Raw genomic sequence first — 12500 nt, 5'->3', positions numbered from 1 at the left:
TAGGGAAATTTGGCTACTATTTCTAGTAATCTCATTCTTTGGCTCGTAAAGGCTTATTTATTGTTTTGGAATTATTAGATGAGTGAGAATGACAAGTTATGCGTCGATCAATGGTATTGGTTGAGCATGGGGCTGCAGGCCAGAGACTAAGACTGGGAGGAGAAACTTATACTTTGTAGTCACAGTAATCTAGAATCCATTGGTTTCCCTGATCAGCTCTAGGTAACCGTCCTTCTCACTATGTTGTATAATATTGGTTTTAATTTTTGGCTCAAAGCCAGCAATTTTGGGAAGGGTGGCAAATCGATTGAATCGAACCCAGTATGCAACTGGTACTTATTTTATCGGCTCCGAAAGGATGAAAGGTAAAGTCAACCTCGGTGGAATTTGAACTCAGAATGTAAAGACGAACGAAATGCTGATAAGCATTTTGTCAGGCATGCAACAGATTCTGCCAGTTGGCCGCCTTCCTACGTTATATAATGTTGCATTTCATTTTTTGTCTACTCACTGTAATCCCCTTTACTTCTGCAATTTGTAATACCTTTCATTTGGCGCTCTTGTGATAATAAACAACCCATCCTTGTGATGTTTTTTTCGGCAGCTCATCTCATTAATCGAACTGCTGTCCTGAGTCAAATGCAGATCGAGGTTGGATGATCAGCCTGGTGCTAAATACATTCTACCAGATGGACAATGCGGTAACTGGAAAGTTAACTTTCTCATTCTACAGAGGGTTGGTAGAGGGTATGAGCAATGATGACCTGGGAATGACTTTTCACGTAAGCGAGGATTTTAAAGCACTCTCTTCCAAAGGAATTTTCCGATCGAGGATTTTAAGCAACTTCCAAAAGTCCTTGGCCTGGCAGTGCTATAAAATGTGGTAGTGGATATTCCTTGATTGTTATAAGACACGGAAGAACCAGAAGTCGGACCTGTCTGAGATACATGAAGAGCAACGAAACTTAACATAAACATTTTTTTACATGAACGAAAATTACCGGAGAACTTTCATCTAATTCTTCCAAATCTTTCTGTGAAATCTGTATTGAAACCATTTGTCGAGAATTTTTTTTTTATCACAGCAACTAGTCGTACACCACAAGGTTTAACGGAACCTACTGAAGCAAGCCAGCACGCTCGCAGCATTACCACTGGCGATGGCGAAGCTAAGGTGTTGGGAAAGCCTCACGGACATCACCTGACGCCTCGGTGAGGCGAGCTGCTTACGTTGACATGAACTTCCCGGTCAGTGTTCCAGTCCTTTCGAACGTCTCAAACGTCACAGATTAGAAGAGATAGTTCACTGTCAGGTCCCGGTGCTTCAGGGTTTTCTTTCGTTCGGCTACGGAAACAGTGACTTTCCCATTAACTGCAACATCCAGGATGTGGGAGGGAGCAAAGGAGTCGCAGACTGTGTCGTCCAAAATGAGACACTTACCTCTAACCCAGGAAAGAAGGTAAGACTATCTGCTCTCTTTCCATCACTTCTGGATAACCTTGATGGCTCCAGAACTTAAAGGATATTAATCCGAGCCAGGGCCCACTTAATGATTAGGTTTAGCTCAGTGTGACGAGTGAAGTGACCAGCATTTAGGCGTCAAGACAGACTGCGAAGACCTGTGGAAGAACTGAAAAACCCAACTCTCTCCACTGTGATAGAGCTTCTTCCATCTCCCAGTTGGAATTAGTCCATGTTGGAGAGGAGAGGATGTCGCCTACCAAAGGGGAGCAAGCGAGGATGGAGGAAAGAAACAGGGAAGAAATAAAGATGAGCACTTGCGCTGACCTAAACTCCCAAACCGTTTGGGCAAAGCAGCTTGGTCACGAGAATGAAACTATCAGCGAAACTATTGTGCATACATCGATTCGGTGTTCCTGCATTGCTGACATGTGGATTTTGTCCGATAGCTGTTATCACGTCTAGGATGCATCTGCCAACTCTCGCTTGAGTTTGTCGAAAAGATCTTCCCAACCTCTTCCGTTGACAAGGAAGGCCAGTTAGTCTTCCTCTTTCTCTTATCTATATCGAAGAACGGTGTATGTTGGACTTGGTTAAAAGGTTAGAAAGCAGAACCCTTCGTCTTGGGCCAAGCCCTCATCAAAATCTCCCAGTTCCACTTGAAGCAAAGGGTGATGTTTGAGTGGAAGCCTCTGCTTTCCAATATGATTTTACGAAAGGTGGGTGAAAGCGTCAAGACTGACGAGATTAAATGAGCCTACTCGGATTATGCGACTGTAAACAGACAGAAACTAGAAAAGGGCACTTTTCAGAGCCTTTAATACATCAGAGTAATCCGAGACTTTCCCCCTCAATTTACTTTAAGTAATCCCTACCTACTATAGAAAACGTTTTCTCATTAGCATTTTATTATCTGTTATAACTGATTTCGATGTAAACCCCTCAATGTCTTCGGCACTCGTGGTCAATGAAAGAAAAGATAATTATTATTATTATTATTATTATTATTATTATTATTATTATTATTATTATTTAGCAACCTTATTTTTAATATTTATTCACTGCACTCACAAGCACAACTCTGTACGTTTTGGGCATGGGCAGTGTTTTGTTTCAATTACTTATGTTCTATTCTATTATATGTATTCTATCTAATATATGGACATCTCCCTCAAATTTCTGGCCCTGTGCTTTTAAGACTTAATTATTTAGGACACTGTTTTGGCGGAATCGTTAGAGCGTCAGATAAGATGTCTGACGGTATCTTAGATTCTTTGTTCAAATCCCAACATGATTACCTTTGCCTTTGATCTTTCTGAGGCCGATAAAATTAAGTTCCGGCCAGGTAGAGGAATCGATGTAATCAAATAACAGCCCCTTTTATTTTCTTGGACTTGTACCCAAAAATTATAAAAAAAAAAAAAAATTTTCGTTGTAGTATAATTAATCTTCAAAAAATTATTGTGAAAAACAAAGAAATGTGTTTGTAATTAACTGATTGCGCCTTTATTCGTAGAATGAATGTGTATTTGGAATGAAGGATTAGGAAAAAAAGTTGTAAAATGCAATGAAATAGGAGACATTTCGGACTATTTTAACGACTGATATAATAAGCTCTGTGGAAGAAAGGAAAGTAATATTGATGGAAAGAAAAAACAAAAACAAGGGAAAGAATGAATGAAGAGAAGCAGTTTTGAAATGGAAGTATAAAACAGTACTGGAGAAATAAATGATTCGCCGATTGTTTTGTTATATACTTCATCTGTCTTTCATATATATTTTTAACAATTCTGTATATAACGTCGGCAATTCTTTAATTCAAAGTAAATTTCCCTCCCTGTTTTAGAGGTATTCACAAAAGAATATTTTTCTACTTATAAGTTGTGAACATCGTCTGCAACAACAAAGACCATAACAGTAGCAGATGTAGCAGAAGTAGCAGTAGCTGCTGCAAGAGTAGGAAGATTGTTATTTTTTTTTTTTTTTACTTCTGTATGTGCGCGCGTGCGCGTGTGTGCACGCGCGCGTTTTCTTTTCAAATTTTCTTTCCATCATTTCGAAAGACTATTGTTTATTTATTAATTTTTTTTTTCCAGAAAAAGACACAGTAGGTTGTTTCCACCCAACAAAATTACGAAGTGTTTAGTTACAGGTTAATATCGATCGAGCTAATCTATAATCAAATGCCGTTCCAACTATGACCATCTTTTCTATTTACATATCATTGCCTATATTGTTTCAACGCATCCGTGATTATTTAAGACAGTGAGGAGTAATTTGAAGATATGGTTGTTATTTCTAGTAGACGAACGACCGCATAGAGGCTCCTTTGGGGGGTTTCTGCGCTATTGCTACTGTTATTGTTTTCTGTTGATTTGTACGGATGATCGTATAGCGGGAATATTGAATTCCTCGTGAAATTACTGATTCCGGAACCTCTTAGAATGGACACACTGGAAAAATGTCTCTTAATTTCTCTATCGACGGCTGCTTGACTTGCTAGGAATAGAGCCAAATCACCCTCAAATCACAGCCTACCATCTTAAAAGAAAATGATGGAGCCACTTTAGCATGCGGTGTACCACATCGAAGGCTAGGGCCTGTTTCTTGTGGTGTATCCAGAAGATTGTTTTCCCGTAAAAATGCAATTGCTGTTTGCTTCTTTCAGAATGAACACATCTACAGAAATTTTCTAGCAGTATTTGGTGGGGGAAATGTGTCAAGAGCATTCGGGTCAAAAGGGTAAAAACAAAAGACGTAAGAACTGGTGTTAAATTCATGTCATGAAAGGTCACAAAACCATCTGAGATTCCAGTTGACAGATCAGGTCATTTCACAGCGTAGATTACTGATGCTGCTGTTGATTCACGCTAAAATAGTCCGAAAGCCTTTTGATAGTGTAATGCTATTACAAATACACAATAGGTTAAAACAGGAGAAAGCGAGTGAGAGAGTGAGAGAGTGAGAGAGAGGGGGGAGAGAGAGAGAGTGTGTGTGTGTCATGGTTGGTGGAATACCTTTCATTGGGTGCCTTCAGAACAGGGACGACTTTAGGTTTAAACACTGCACTTGAACTCAACACGGCAAGCTCACAGAATTCGTATTACAGTGGTTTTGCATTTACTCATTTGTCTCCTTGTTCAACTATTGAAGTACGGCTCTTTTCATTATGTCACAATATTTGGTCAGCTGATTCGAATCTAAGATAGATAGTTGTTAGACAACACGAAAGACTTTGATGGAAAAACAGAAACTGAAAATGAGAAAAGGATTGTTACCTTATGTACTTACACAGTTTGTAAAAGAACTGTAACTGCTAAAATAAGAAGTATGCTGGTAATAGTGTATGTATATATACGAAATTATTTATATACGAATGAGTGGACAAAATAACGAAAGGAGTACTCAACATATTTAGTAGGAGTTACTTAAAGCAGTTTGATTCGGTCAGAGGCCTGTTAAATTTTCAATTGCATATTACCTAATCAAGCTTTTTTAAATAATAAATACATACACATCAACAACAATTCTTAAGGAACTCTAGACACATGTGAATTCATCTTCTTGGTCTTCGTACATACGGAACAAAGCAACGGAGATTGCCCTCATATATTTCATGGACCTTTGGCCATTCATCAGAAAACAACCATCTATCACCCCACTTCTTAGGAACATAACAAATCACTATTTATATCTATCTGAGACTGGAACTTATTTGAAATTACTAGATTAATTTGCATGTTGTGCATTTGTTAGATCCGTGATTAAGTAATTAGCAGGGATTTATTCATAATACATCGTGTAATAGAAATCCTAAGATAAATTTCAAGTAGATTAACTACTGTTTATAAGACTTTTGTTGTGGAACCTTAAACAGGTGTGAATTGATCTTGTTACTGTCTTTGTGCGGAGAAAAATAAGATTGTCTTAAAATATTTCAGTTTCATATACTTACATACATACATACATACATACATACATACATACATGCATGCATACACACACACACACACACACACACACATACACATACAAACATGTGTACATTCATATACACGCATGCACATATACACACATTTATATGTATCTCTGTGTGTGTTGTGTTTTGTGTGTGTGTATGTGTGTGTGTGCGCGCGTGTGTGTGTGTGTGTGTGTGTGTGTGTGTGTGTGTGTGTGTGTGTGTGTGTGTGCGCGCGTGTGTGTGCGCGCGTGTGTGTGCGTGTGTGCGTGCGTGCCAGTGTGTGGGGGGTGAGCTTACTGAAAAGAAAACTTTGAAATGAAAATATAAAAGTTGCACCGAATATTTGTAAACAAAATTAAGTGGGTCATAAATAGAAAACGACCAAGCATAATGTTAATCACTCTACGCCAAATTTTAACTATTAATCCTTTCTCTTTCAAATCTGTCGATTGCATCAATATGGCAGCATTCAATCGAGACGCAAGAAAGGAAAAGGTGCCATCCACAACGACTCGGAAATCGCCAGTTTTTTATACGTATCCGGGTTCTTCATAATCAGAGTCAGGAAATATCTGGGGATCTCTAATAATGGAGAACGTATTTTCCATAACTGAGATAAAGAAACATTCTTAGAGTCAGAGTTCGTCAGAAGGGCCATGACAATCCAAGCCAGTCGATGAGAGCCATCGTCTAGCATCTCAAAGTGGCCGATTCTACTATCGGACGTGTGGTACGCCAGAACTTCATACTTCTACATCATGAGGAGTAGGTATTTCATGTCCATGAAGACCCGGGAGAATTGTATGGTTATGTGATCCCTAACATTATGTGATCTTCTAGTCCCCCTTAGACTGCTATTCAGGTGTTAGGCTGTCGAAGATTCCATCACACCAACGATGCTTTGGGCACTGTTGTTTTGGGCATGTTGGGTGGCATTGGTACAAGCCCTCTGATCCAGAGCTGGGAGAGGTTTCATTACATGATTTGTTCTTAGTTGCTTGCTACGGATTGTATAATTACCAGGACAAATTGGGATTCTGTGAGCGTGTTGTCTTCGTACAGGTACAGCCCAAGCTTCGCCAGCTAGAAAATAAATAAGAGAAAATTTGAATGTAATCAGATTACACACACAGGCACACACGCACACACACACACACACACCACACACACACACACACACACACACACACACACACACACACACACATATATATATATATATATATATATACGCGCGTGCGCGACAATAAAGTCATGTGATGTAAACAAACTGCGAAACTTCGTCGAAATGAATTTCCCTTATATATATATATGTAACTTCGTTTATCACTGATTCATTCATCACTCATCCGGGATAACACAGTATGCTCAATTATGGATCATTTTACTTTTATCCCGGTTTCATCTGTGATAACACGGGGCGGCTTTTTCCGATGGAACTGCAAAAGCGCCACTCACCACTTTCAAATTCTCAGCTACCAGGGTATGCACTGATTTGTCGCTTGTATTTACATGACCGTGTTGCGAGGCTGCGTATTTTTTATACAGATTTATGTACACGTACCCATCGACATAAGACCAGAGAACAAAAAAAATACTAAGGCGTCTGATCCTAACAAACGACACAGACGGTGCATTTTCTGCAGGAAAAGGTGCAGATGATTGAAAAATATGTGATGGCAGAAGCTACTGTGAGATGCAAGTTTGGTGTCAATGAATCTACCATTCGTTCCGTTTACAAAGTGCATGGAGATGAGTCATTTATCATTGATTTTATTATTATTCTTTTTAAACCAACCCCCTTTAATAAACGAGGTTAAATGTATGTGTATATTACTGCATCAGTAAGTACACCTTAAGTTACAATTAGAGTGATTACAACAATTCTGTCTCAAAATATACTAAGAATACATTTTTCTGACAAGCTTGTATTAGAAAGCGCAATAAATTGCATTTAATGATTAATCCAGGAAAATTGTATTGAAAACATACGATTCTGTATATGAATGTAAATGCGTGTGGGCGCGTCGGTGTGTGTGTGTGTATATACAGGATGCGGTGAATAAATTTTCGTCTAAATTAAGCAAAAATGAAAATAACACTCACATCTCATTCTAACAGATATATTTACCAAAATTACATAAAAATATCTTGAAATACTAAAAAGCAAATTTATTCAATAAAATCGCCATTGGCTTCAATCACAGCCTCCAGACGACTTCGGAATTTCCTGCAACTCTTCTGGACGGTCTCCTTGTCTAAGTTTGTGAATGCTGCCATAATACTTGTCTTCAGGTCATCTTTGGTGTTACAAGGAGTTTTGTTGGTCTCTCGCTCAACTGCGCCCTACACATAATAATCAAGGGTTTGCAGTCTGGAGAGTTGGGTGGCCATATATTAGGGGTATTGTGGTCGCAGAAATTGTCTGACAGCCATGACTGCGTTCTCTTGCTTGTGTGACATGGTGTAGAGTCCTGTTGCTAGACATAGAGTCTTCCAGTATCCACCTTCTTGATCCAGGGCAGCACTACCTCCTCCAGGTGCTTGATGTAGGCTTCCGTGTTGAGTCTGAGGCCGTGTGGAAAGATGAATGGATGCATAACGTCGCCATCACTAGTGATCACTCCAAACATCATGATGTTGACTGGATGTTTGATTTTTATCACTCTCGGTACACGTTTTGGGGTCACGGCAAGGCAACGGTTGTTCGGTGTGTTCACCATCTGATCCTGGCAGAATTTTTTCTCGTCTGAGAAAAACCAAAGCATGTTCGGTTGGAGAGGATGCTTGAGTTTGTTCAAAAGCGATATCTCGTCTTTGATGGCTTGGGATAAAAATTGGCCCTTTCGCATTTTGTATGTCTTCATGCACTATCTGCCTGATAAGAAATTCAGACACTCCCATGTCCCTGGCGATGGACCTGTTTGGCTTGGAGGGATCGTTGTCAATTATGACCTGGATCTTATCAACAAATTCAGGAGTTCTTTTCTTATCAGAACGATCAGAGTGAGTTTTCCAAGGTTCCGTACCTTCGTAACCACCATTAGACTCATCCAACTATTTCCGAATCCTCTGCACTGTCCTCAGATTGACACACAAAACACGTATTGAGCTTCCGGCGCGAATGCCAAGCAGTACAGCATGTCGTTTCCAAATTTCTGGCTGAGTGAATTGCGTCATAGTGCTGTTCTTCTCACAGACGGTGGCCAACTGACCCTACTATACTGTGTAATTGACAAAATCAAAAATAAACAATGCGCATGCGCGAAATTAAAAATTAAAAATTTTAGATTAAAAATCTAAAATTTACCTATCACACCGTGTGTGTGTGTGTGTATACATATATATATGCTATAATGGAAAAAGCTGCTTATTAATTTGGTATGTAACAATTACTAAAAATACTAAAAGAAAGCAACTATTAAAGGCTTGACAGTCTGGAAATATTTTTATAAATTCCTGTTCTAAGAAATTGCCTATAATTTCGATTTCTGAAGTTTATTGGATTTTTTTTTAACTCCAGATTCTCGCAAATTTAAATATTCATTGCAGTCACTGCGTTCAATTCTTTATAAATTTAAATATTCATTGCATTCACTTCGGAGTAGATTTTAATATTTAATGATAAACACTATTAATTCGTTGCAGGTAACATTTTACGTTTTTATTTGCAATAGTCTCTCATTCTCGCTCGCCTTTATTTTCATTAATGATAATTTAATAATAGCAATATAACTTTAATACGAGACACAATTTCAAGAATATTATCAGTTTCCGGAGTTTATTAAATGGATATTTTTGATAAAATGAAATTTTTTTGATATACCAGTATAATTTTAAAGTGATTTTGTGTTGAATGGATGCATGCTATTACACAAAATAGCTGTATAACTTTGATACGAGACACAATTTCCAGAATATTAGTTTCCGGAGATTGTTAAATGAATATTTTTTTAATATACCGGTATAATTTTTTTTAAAGCCTGCTTGTCTATCTATCAATCAAGCAAACCTATTTAGCTTAATATATATGTATCTTCATGGTTATAATTGAGACAGTGAGTAATTAACAACTTTCACTCAAGTACCAACTTCTAAAATATTGGGTTGGCAACTAAGTTCCCGCCGTTTTTTTAAAATTCAAATTTTCAAAAAGGTTTAATAAAAAAATAACAACTAATTAATCAATAATGTATTCACCCTTGTTGTTTACAACTTCTTCCCAACGTTCAACAAGATTTTTAATACCTCGTTGGTAGAAATCACCCGGTTTCGACTCGAAAAATTGATCCAACCAAGCTCTCAATTCTGCATCAGTATTGAACGAAACTCCGCGCATAGCATTTGAAAGAGATCGAAAGCAGTGAAAATCCGTTGGTGCCAAATCAGGAGAGTACGGCGGATGTGGCAGCACTTCACAGACATGCGTTTGAATGACTTCCTTGGTCATATTGGCGATATGAGGGTGGGCGTTGTCGTGCAGCAGAACTCCATGCTACCGATTAGGTCTTTTCTCTTGAATAGCCGTGTTGAGTCGTTCCATCAGTTTCGCGTTGACTATTTGGTTCCGTTCAAGCAATTCGTAATCGATAATCCCTTCCCAATCCACCATACGCACAACATCGTTTCACGCGCGGTGTCGCTTGTTAACCGGGGCTAAGCCATTCCTTACGCTGCTTCATATTGATGTACAGGCACCAGTTTTCGACGCCAGTCACGATTTGGTAAAGAAATCGTTGCTTGCGTTCATGAGTTGAGCGGTGACGAGCTAGCAAACCAGCAGAGATTGTGGTTCGTTGATTTTTGTTGTCACTTAAAGCTTGCGGAACCCATGCTCCATACTTCTGAACATTTCCCATCGAGTGAAAATGCTTCTCTATAGCAGTGTGGGAGCATTCCATTTTCTCTGCCAGTTACCTTGTTGTTTGACTAGAATTTTCTTGCAAAAGTTGGTTTAATCCCTCTTCATCGACCTCTATATGACGACCAGAACGAGGGGCGTCTTTGAGGTCAAAATTTCCATTTTTGAACTGGGCATACCAATCACGAGCGGTTCTTTCAGCTATGGCTACCTCTCCAAACACAGCACAAATGTCGCGAGCAGCTTTTGCGGCCTTAGAACCTTGATTACAAGCAAAAAGGAGGTGTCGAAAATGCTAATTTTTCTTAACTTGACATTCCATTTTAATGATTTGAAAATAAACAAAAATTAACTAAAATTAACTAGGAAAAAAAAAAAAGATTCTAAAATGATTCAAAGATAGAATTCTTGAAAAAAAAAATTAGATTCCAAAATATAAAAATGCAATAAAACGCAATAAATTCCAAAATTTAAAAAAACGGCGGGAACTTAGTTGCCAACCCAATACAATATGGAACGAAGATCCTCAGTTTCACTGTATCACCAGTTCTCTTACCGCAACATGCATGTTCGCATGTATGTACATAAGTACGTGTGAATATATGTATGTCAGTACGTGTATTATGCATAAACATTTATATGCATTTATGTGTGTGGCTACGATATTCCTACGGCGTGAGAGACCCAGCAAAGAGTTACGTAGACTTTAACAAATAAATCTTAAAATACAACTGTCTGTGGGCGACTTTTCTGACTAAGCGACTCCTAAATACAAGTTGGCAACGACACCACGACTGTTCATGGATTTTATGTCACCGACAGCCTTATCCACTCACTGAGTTGTTTTAGACCAGTCGGAACCCATTTCTCTCCAGGTCTAACTAACTACAGTCGAGTTCTCTTAGATTAGAAGAGAGAAAGTTAGACTGGCAAAAAAAAGAAGAATCGACCCTAATACAGGAATTGTGCTTTATTTATTGCTCTTGAAAGGATGAAAAGCAAAGTTGATCACGATAGAATTCGAACTCTGACCGCAAGGATCCGAAAAGGTTACTGTAAATCAATCTATACGAAACTCTAACACCTCTACGTATACATAATTGTGTGTGTGTGTGAGTGTGTGTGTGTGTGTATATACATACACACATACATACATACATACATACATACATACATACATACATGCATACATACATACATACATACATACATACATACATACATACATACATACATACATACACACATGCATGCATATATACATGCATGCATACATGAATGCATACATGCATACATACATACATACATACATACATACATACATACATACATACATACATGGCGAGCAAGTAACACACCTCCGATTTGCAGATGACATTGTACTCATCGCTGAAACCACAGACCAGTTGCAGACCATGCTGACAGAGATGAACACTCGGAGCCAAGCAGTGACATAAATACTATTCCTTCACATAAAAAATAAATATATCTATGTATATACAAATAATGAGATAAGTTATACAGTATATATATATATATATATATATATATTATATATAATTATATATATATATATAATATATATATATATATACGGCAGGTTTCTTTCAGTTTCCGTCTACCAAATCCACTCACAAGGCTTTGGTCGGCCCGAGGCTAGTGTAGAAGACACTTGCCCAAGGTGTCACGCTGTGGGACTGAACCCAGAACCAAGTAGTTGGGAAGCAAGCTTCTTACCACACAGCCCCTCCTATCTATCTACTATATATATATATATATCTATATATATATATATATATATATATATATATATTGCGTGCAATGTATATGATATAACATTATACGCATATACATATGTATGTGTATGTATGTATGTATGTATGTATGTATGTATGTATGTATGTATGTATGTATGTATGTATGTATGTATGTAGGCATGTATGTATGTAGGTAGGTAGGTATGTATAAATCAAATGGTTTTTGAATATATGTGTATACGTTTATATTTATATTGATTTATTCTTTAACTGTTTCAGTCATTTGACTGCGGCCATGCAGGAGCACCGCCTTTAGTCAAACAAATCGACCCCAGAACTTATTCTTTGTATACGTATACATACATATAATATATACACACACACACACACATACACACACACTACGGTTCCCGTCTACCAAATCCATTCACAAGGCTTTGGTCGAACCGAGGCTATAGC

This window comes from Octopus sinensis, linkage group LG6, assembly GCF_006345805.1.
Source record: "Octopus sinensis linkage group LG6, ASM634580v1, whole genome shotgun sequence".
Taxonomy (NCBI): Eukaryota; Metazoa; Mollusca; class Cephalopoda; order Octopoda; family Octopodidae; genus Octopus; species Octopus sinensis.
This window is presented reverse-complemented; position numbering follows the sequence as displayed.